General features: G+C 29.1%; 1 long non-coding RNA gene across 1 annotated transcript; it reads left to right on the top strand.

Annotated features, from left to right (window-relative positions):
- The first annotated feature begins 7,203 nt into the window (after nucleotides 1-7,203).
- LOC146724135 (uncharacterized) lies at nucleotides 7,204-7,898 on the top strand. The gene is made up of 3 exons (XR_014924190.1): nucleotides 7,204-7,338; nucleotides 7,732-7,758; nucleotides 7,834-7,898. It is a non-coding gene; the product is annotated as an uncharacterized LOC146724135 (long non-coding RNA).
- The last annotated feature ends 204 nt before the right edge of the window (nucleotides 7,899-8,102 follow it).

Genomic DNA, 8,102 nt, shown 5'->3' with positions numbered 1-8,102 from the left:
AGAGGCAAATGAAATGTTCTACCTTTGCCTAAACAGAGTTCGATTATATAAGTTTCTTGATTTAAAATGTGCTATATTTAAATCATTTAATTATTTTTTTCATTTAAGTACAATTAACAGCAAAAATTGCATATACGTAGGTATGTATTTGACTCTACTGCCATTACTTGAAACAAATACATTATTCGATATTAACAAATTGGAACTCTGGAATTACGAGTAATTATTTTTCATTGTACAGACTAGGCTTAAATTTTTGAGAACCTTCTTTTGAACATGGCTTGACCTTTTCATTTTTATGATTTTTTGGAGATAGGGTGAGAGAGGACGAATGAGTGTAAGAGAAGACGAGATAGGCGAAAGAGGGCGAAAGAGAACGAAAAAGGGTGAGAAAGGACGTACGAGGGTGAGAGAGAACGAAAGAGGGTGAAAGAGGACAAAAGAGGGTGAGAGAGGACGAAAGAGTGTGAAAGAGGTCGAAAGAAGTTGAGAGAGGGCGAAAGAGGGTGAGAAAGAATGAAAGAGGGTGAGAGAGGACGAAAGAGAGTGAAAGAAGGTGAAAGAGGACGAAAGAGGGTAAAAGAGGGTAAGAAAGAATGAAAGAGGGTGAGAGAGGACGAAAGAGAGTGAAAGAGGACGAAAGAGGGTGAAAGAGGACGAAAGAGGGTGAGAGGGAATGAAAGAGGGTGAAAGAAGACGAAACAGGGTGAAAGAGGGTGAGAGAGAATGAAAGAGGGTGAGGAGAGGACGAAAGAGGGTGAGAGAGAATGAAAGAGGGTGAAAGAGGACGAAAGGGGGTGAAAGAGGACGAAAGAGGGTGAGAGGGAATGAAAGAGGGTGAAAGAGGACGAAAGAGGACGAAGGGGGTGAGAGGGAATGAAAGAGAGTGAAAGAGGATGAGAGAGAATGAAAGAGAGTGAAAGAGGACGAAAGAGGGTGAGAGAGGGCGAAAGAGGGTGAAAGAGGGTGAGAGAGGACGAAAGAGGGTGAAAAAGGCGAAAGAGGGTGGGAGTGGGGGTGGGGGTGGGAGTGGGGGTAAGGTGGGGGATGGGGTGGGGGCGGGATGTGGGAGGGAAAGGAGTGGGTGGAAGTTGAGGGAGGTGTGAGTGAAAGGTGAGAAGAGATTTATACGCGGACAGAGAAGAAGAAGAAGAAGAAGAAGAAGAAGAAGAAGAAGAAGAGAAGAAGAAGACGACGTTACTTCATTTTTCATGAAAAACGTCACTTTTTGACCGCTTGTATCTCCAGAACGGCTTGACCGATTTTATTTTTTCTTGGCTCAAATTACTCGTGGCGATGCCGCCTTTCAGGTTATATTACGTGCAATTCAAAATTTTTTATATTTTAGTAGTTCTACACCCCCAAAAAATGGACTTTGATGGTGCAGGATAAGGAGACTTGTAGTGTCTTTTAAGATCTTTTAGGGTTTGAACATGGCCGGAGACACTACCGCGTCTCCTGATATATTGTATATATGTACAACACATTTTAATATAACATATTATACATTTATTATTTTAGAACAAATGAGAAAAAATTCGAGAAATATATATTAACATTAAATATAATTAAATTAAATATAATAAAATGTATAATGAATTAAAAATGTTCTGAATAAAAATATGGTTTAAAAAACGTAAATTATTTATTATTTATATTGTAACTATTACGTACAATAACTTTGCTAGAACCAAGGAAAAGATATATATTATTTAAATTCAGTCATTTTAATATCATCAATCAAACATCTTCGATTAAAATTTAAATTGTATTAATCGTTACACATTGTTAATTAATGGAAATAGAGAAATTATATCGATTTTCTTAAGTCAATTATTAATGGAAGAGATTCGCATTAAATTTGATATTATTAATCGTCAATTAAATATTTTTTAATTGTTTCTGCTCAAATCAATTGTCAATTGAATTGTCTTCGATTGAATCTGTTTTTTTCAATCGTCAATTAAAGTACTTTTAATTAAAATTAACTCATATTAATCGTTAATTAAAAAACTTTTAATTAAATTAGCTTGTATTAATTTTTAATCGATCGTTCTCCGATTAATTTCGTTTATATCAATTGTCATTATGATAATCTCATTATTCTTTGTGACATGATCTTACATGAGAAAATTTAATTCTATATTAACACAGATGTTACCGTCAATTTCATCAACTTTAAACTTTCCTGACTGAAATTTGAATGCGAGATAGATAGAGAATCGTACACCGCGTAACGGTTAAAGAAGAAACTAGCAATTATTGCATAACTGTGACGTATCGTTTATGTCAATAACGTAATGAATCTATAATTGTTACATAAAATTGTTATGTAATTTTGGCGTTACTTTATTATATATGTATTTATGTATTTTGATTAATGTAAATGTGTATACTCTAAAAGTTTCGTAAATACTACGTAATTTTAATGACATAATTGTAACATTATGTTAAATACGTAACGTTTATGTATTTTGGTTAATGTAAATGTATATACTCTAAAAGTTTCGTAAATACTACGTAATTTTAATGACATAATTGTAACGTTATGTTAAATACGTAACATTTATATATTTTGGTTAATGTAAATGTGTATATCCTAAAAGTTTCGTAAATGCTACATAATTCTAATAACTAATTGCAACGTTATATTAAATACGTAACATTATTTTGTTGACATCAATGTATACATTCTGTAAAAACTTTATTATAATCATTACATACAGTATAATAACAAAATTGCGATATTTTTTTTATTTAATGTGACATCGTAATTTCGTTATTATAATTATATATAATAGTTATATAATAAGGTTTTTACAGAATATATACATTGATATCAACAAAATAATATTAATGTTACATATTTAACGTAACGTTACAATTATGTCATTAAAATTACGTAGTATTTACGAAACTTTTAAAGTATACACATTTATATTAACCAAAATATTATAATTATATATAATAGTTATAATAAGGTTTTTACAGAATATATACATTGATATCAACAAAATAATATTAGTGTTACATATTTAACATAACGTTACAATTATGTCATTAAAATTACGTAGTATTTACGAAACTTTTAGAGTATACACATTTATATTAACCAAAATACATAAATGTTACATAACAAAGTAACACCAAAATTGCATAACAAATTCATTACGTTTTTATATTTTAGTTCTACACCCCCAAAAAATGGACTTTGATGGTGCAGGATAAGGAGACTTGTAGTGTCTTTTAAGGTCTCTTAGGGTTTGAACATGGCCGGAGACACTACCGCGTCTCCTGATAGTGTCTATTAATTTATTAATTTAATATTAAATAAATACAATAATGATACTAAAAATTTCCATTATTTAGATCCTAAAGATGCTGTTAATCCAGTAAATAATATGATACCAACCGATATCATTTTTGAAAATTTTCCAGCAGGTAATCATTCATATTTATTGTTCTTTTGTTTATAGTAATATAATTTGTAAATTTATATTTCAGATAGTCAGAATATTGTTTCAATCCTGCAAAACACGATTACGATTAAAAAATTATTGGAACAACAAAATGCATTTTTAAAGCAATTAGAGCGTACAAATAATTCGCTTCCACTGCTCTCAGCATCTGGTTCAAGCTGTAGTAGTACTTTTTCTCTTATTCCGAACAAACCTTTCAAGAAATTTACAAAATTACTTGATTTCGACATCGCATTAAAAACTAATGAGGAAGGACAAAAACAAATGGTAAAAATAGTCTACATTTCTTATTTCTTGTTTTTTGAATATTTGAGACAAAATTCAAGGTTCGAACTGGTAAAATAATGTAAATGGTTAGAAAGAAATTGCTTTCAAAAGCAATTTTGATTGTTCAAGCTTGATTAAACTAGGATTATTTTATAACATTCATTATAATTTCATTGTACCATTGTTGAATATGCCAAAACTACTGATATCTATTTTTAAAAAATATATATTTAACCCTTTTTCCTTCTGACTAACTGACTTTAATTGAAATTAAAATAGACAAAAAGGATGCTCAATATTTACCAGAAAGGCTCGAACAATTGTATATATATATATATGTATTTACATTTTTTTCGTAGGAAACATTTTTCTATTTATTAGGAGGCACTTCTCCCCACGATCAAATAAAAGCTGGACTAGAAAAAATATTTACTAATAAATTGGGTACAAAATGTTCTTGGATGGGTCGCAATGGCAACTTCGAAGTGAACACACTAATAATTATGGACATTTTAAAACGTATATAGAAATGTAAAAATATATAATTATAAAAAATTAATGCTTTTAATAGCATAATAATTGTACCGGTACTATATTAACTTTTTTTTTGTTACATTTGTAGGATCGACTAGAAAACACTTTCCATTTTTGACAGATAAACAATTTCAGAACTATGTGTCAGCTTGGTTAAGGCACTCAAAAACGCGCTACGACAGAGAACTAGTATGTTTTACGTTTTACTTGTATATTTTAGTTTTCGATATAACAACATATTTATTATTACTTTTATTTTTTACAGGCAAAGCAACAACGTCAATAAGTTTTATCATTTTTTAAGTATCACAATAATAGTTACTTGTGTATTTAGTGTATTCATGAATTTTTTATTTTTACGTTAAAATCAAAGAGAAATTAATATTTTTATATTAAAATGTTGGCTTGTATTAAAATTATTTAGCGATGAATGAATGCAATTAGATGATAACTTATATATATTACTAAAACTTCTTATTGCCCACATTAACAGCACTGACCATATTAGTTGTGTTAACGATTTGTGTTATTATGTATCTTATAAGTTAATTATATATGTGTGTGAACTATTAACTTGCTTTTTCTTTATTCCAAGTCAGCAGAACGGAATTTCATATTTACCAATAAATAAATTTTAATTGTACATTATTATATAATAAATGGACACCATTATTCTCGCTGTTTATTAATTAGGTACAATTAATATTTATTTTCAAGCGAATAAATACACGTTCTGTTGAGCTTCCAAGAACGTTACAAATATTGACAACGTTACAAATTGAAATTTGTGATGTTACTTTAATGTTTTTAGAATAACATTATTGAGGTGTTTCAATTACATATAATATAACATTGCAGATTGGTTACATAAACGTTAGAATAAAAATATTACACTTGAAACGTTACTGCGCTACAATAATTAAGGTCACCTAGATATCAATAAAACGTTCATACATAATAAATACAAATGTTTCAGTAATGTCTCATATACGTCCCAAAAATGTTACAATTGAGATGTTTCATATGGAACATAATTGAGATAAAAAATTTCTAGTCGCAATGATATTACTTAAACGTTTCTGCGATGTACACTGAAATGTTTCTCGGATGCTATATCTAAGTTCCTTAAACGTTCCAGGAACGTCACAAATGGAACGTCCTATATGTAACATAAAATAGATAGGACATTCTGGGTTACCGACATGTTTTATATGTGTTTCTGAGATATACCGACAAACATCACACTGCCACAATGTGATGTTACTGTAACGTGCTTGAAACGTAATTTTGTTTAGCGGGTATTTGAACAAAGTATTGAGAGAGTTATAAAATGATTTTGAACAATAACAAAACAAATTAAAAGAAAATAAAGACAAAACAAAAAATTAGAAAAATAAGTAGGTAGATCTACGAGAGAAGAATAATGAAAAATGGAGAAGGTAATGGAAAAGAGATGTTAGATATTTAATAACCTGTTAAAAAAGATTAGAAAACAAATAAAAAATAGCAAAAGATGCAATTAAAAGAAAAGAAATTATAAGAATTATGGACAATATACATATATATAAATAAGGGAAATAATAAAAAGAATAAAAATAATTTTTAAAATTATTTTCAAAAAATAACAAATTATGAAACAAAAATAAACAAAACAACAATGAATCTGCATATGAAAGAGAGACAACGATAAATCAACAACTTCTTTCTACAAAAGCGGTTTTCATAGTAAAAATAATGAAATTAAAAATAAATATAGTAGAAAAACGAGAAAAATAGCGGAATTGTAAAACTAAAAAACACCATTATGAAATAATGTCAGAAGAAGCAAGAAAATTAAGGGACATTTTATAAAACTTCTATTATTATACATTATTTAAGTTATGTAATTTTATTTTTTTTATATTATATTCTATATTGTATTACTCACTTGCTGTTTGTATATAAACGAACGATTTTCCAAAATATTTGTTCGGTTAAGGCGTGTTGTATCATGCGCAGTATAAAGGGTGTTTAAATCAAAATTATATATATTAGATGTATATCAAATATATATATTTATTATAATAGTTGCTTGTAAACATTGATTTTATTGATTTTATAAAGAAAAATTATATATATATATATATATATATATATGTATACAGGGTAATAATTCAAAAACAAATAAAAAATAGCAAAAAATGCAATTAAAAAAAAAGAAATTATAAGAATTATAGACGATATACACATATAGAAATAAGGGGAATAATAAAAAGAATAAAAATATCGCGTAAAAGTGAAATATAATTATTAAAACAATAAGTTGTAAGAATAAGATAATCACAAAGAGAATATTTAACAGGGTATTTTACATCTTTAACACATTATTTTGCATGAACGTAAGTATCTCATAAAATATTAATTTTTCGTCGATCTTGTTTTAAAAATTTTGTATATAAAATATTGAGAAAAATCAAAATTTTTGAAAAAAACTATATAGTTTATAAATTTATATATCAATATAGTTAGAAGCAAAATCGTCTCCCAATTATCTCAAGAATCTTCCATTAACAGGTTTACTACTAATTCTGTGATATCCTGCATATATATTCTGCATATGTACAATATAAATTTAAATATTAATTAAAGAATATAGATATATACGTATCAACACACGGACATAAGCGCGCGTGAGTGTGTGTGTGTGTGTGTGTGTGTGTGTCTGTACTATTATAAAATTAATATTTAATTATAAATCCAAATATATAAAGAATTAATTATCTTATAACTTTACACATTAACTTCATCAACATATTCACAAATTTATTTATAATAAATATTTTGATACGTACAATATAAAATCATTACCTGATTAAAGCAGCGATTATTTCGTCGCACCGAAAATTGTCGAAAACATCGATGATATGAACACGCGGTCAAGAACACGTGTGAAACGCGTGGCATCGAACATATCATTCTAAATACAAGCCGCACGATTACGCACCCCTGTCGCGCAGCCTGCGGTCTAATCAGTTTGTGGTCGTGAGAAGAAAGACTAACATCTCAGCAACTAACTTCGGTAAGTCATATACATATAAGATTCTGTAAACTATCGTTCTAACATCATCATCGTCTTTAATGAAATGTAGAATCAGTTAATTAGTAGTCAGCAATTAAGTTCGTTTATTATTAATAATTTATTTCGCGAGAACGACTAGCATTAAGCGACGGAACATTGTCATTTTTATGAACTTTTCGGGATCTTTTCGTGAATTTTTGAGATATTCGCATCTTATTTATTGGTTCCGTGATTAAAATTATGATTTTACATATAGTTTTGCAATAGATATATTTCGGACGTACTTTAATGTTACTCTTGTCGTTCGCGCATAAAAACTTGTTTACGCGCATCGACTCGTTATATCAGGTGTTCGAAATATCCAGATCTTATTTCATTTTATTATAATTCCAGATGTACTCAAACACCGAAATGGCAGATGTAAGTATATTATTTTTCATTATAAAATACTATTATTTTTTATTATAAAAAACTAATACTCTTTATACATTTCAGATACCGATGAATGAAGCCGAGCCCGTCGCCGCCGGCCCCGTTGCCGCAGACTATCGTAGAAGTTAGTTAAATTTTAATTTAATTAAATTGATATAAGCTAGATTAATAGTAGGAATACTAGGCCGGTTCTAACCCGGGTCCTCTGAGGGGGGTGCGGGGCGGGGGGGTATTCGGTGGCGAGGGGGTATGACGTCACGCGGGCGGGGGGGTCTTATCAGCAGATAAGCTTATCTATGTTTATAAACAAAAGATAAACAATATCTATTACA

This window comes from Nylanderia fulva, unplaced genomic scaffold (genome assembly GCF_048542155.1).
Source record: "Nylanderia fulva isolate GAGA-0341 unplaced genomic scaffold, ASM4854215v1 Scaffold147, whole genome shotgun sequence".
Classification (NCBI taxonomy): Eukaryota; Metazoa; Arthropoda; class Insecta; order Hymenoptera; family Formicidae; genus Nylanderia; species Nylanderia fulva.
This window is presented reverse-complemented; position numbering and strand designations above follow the sequence as displayed.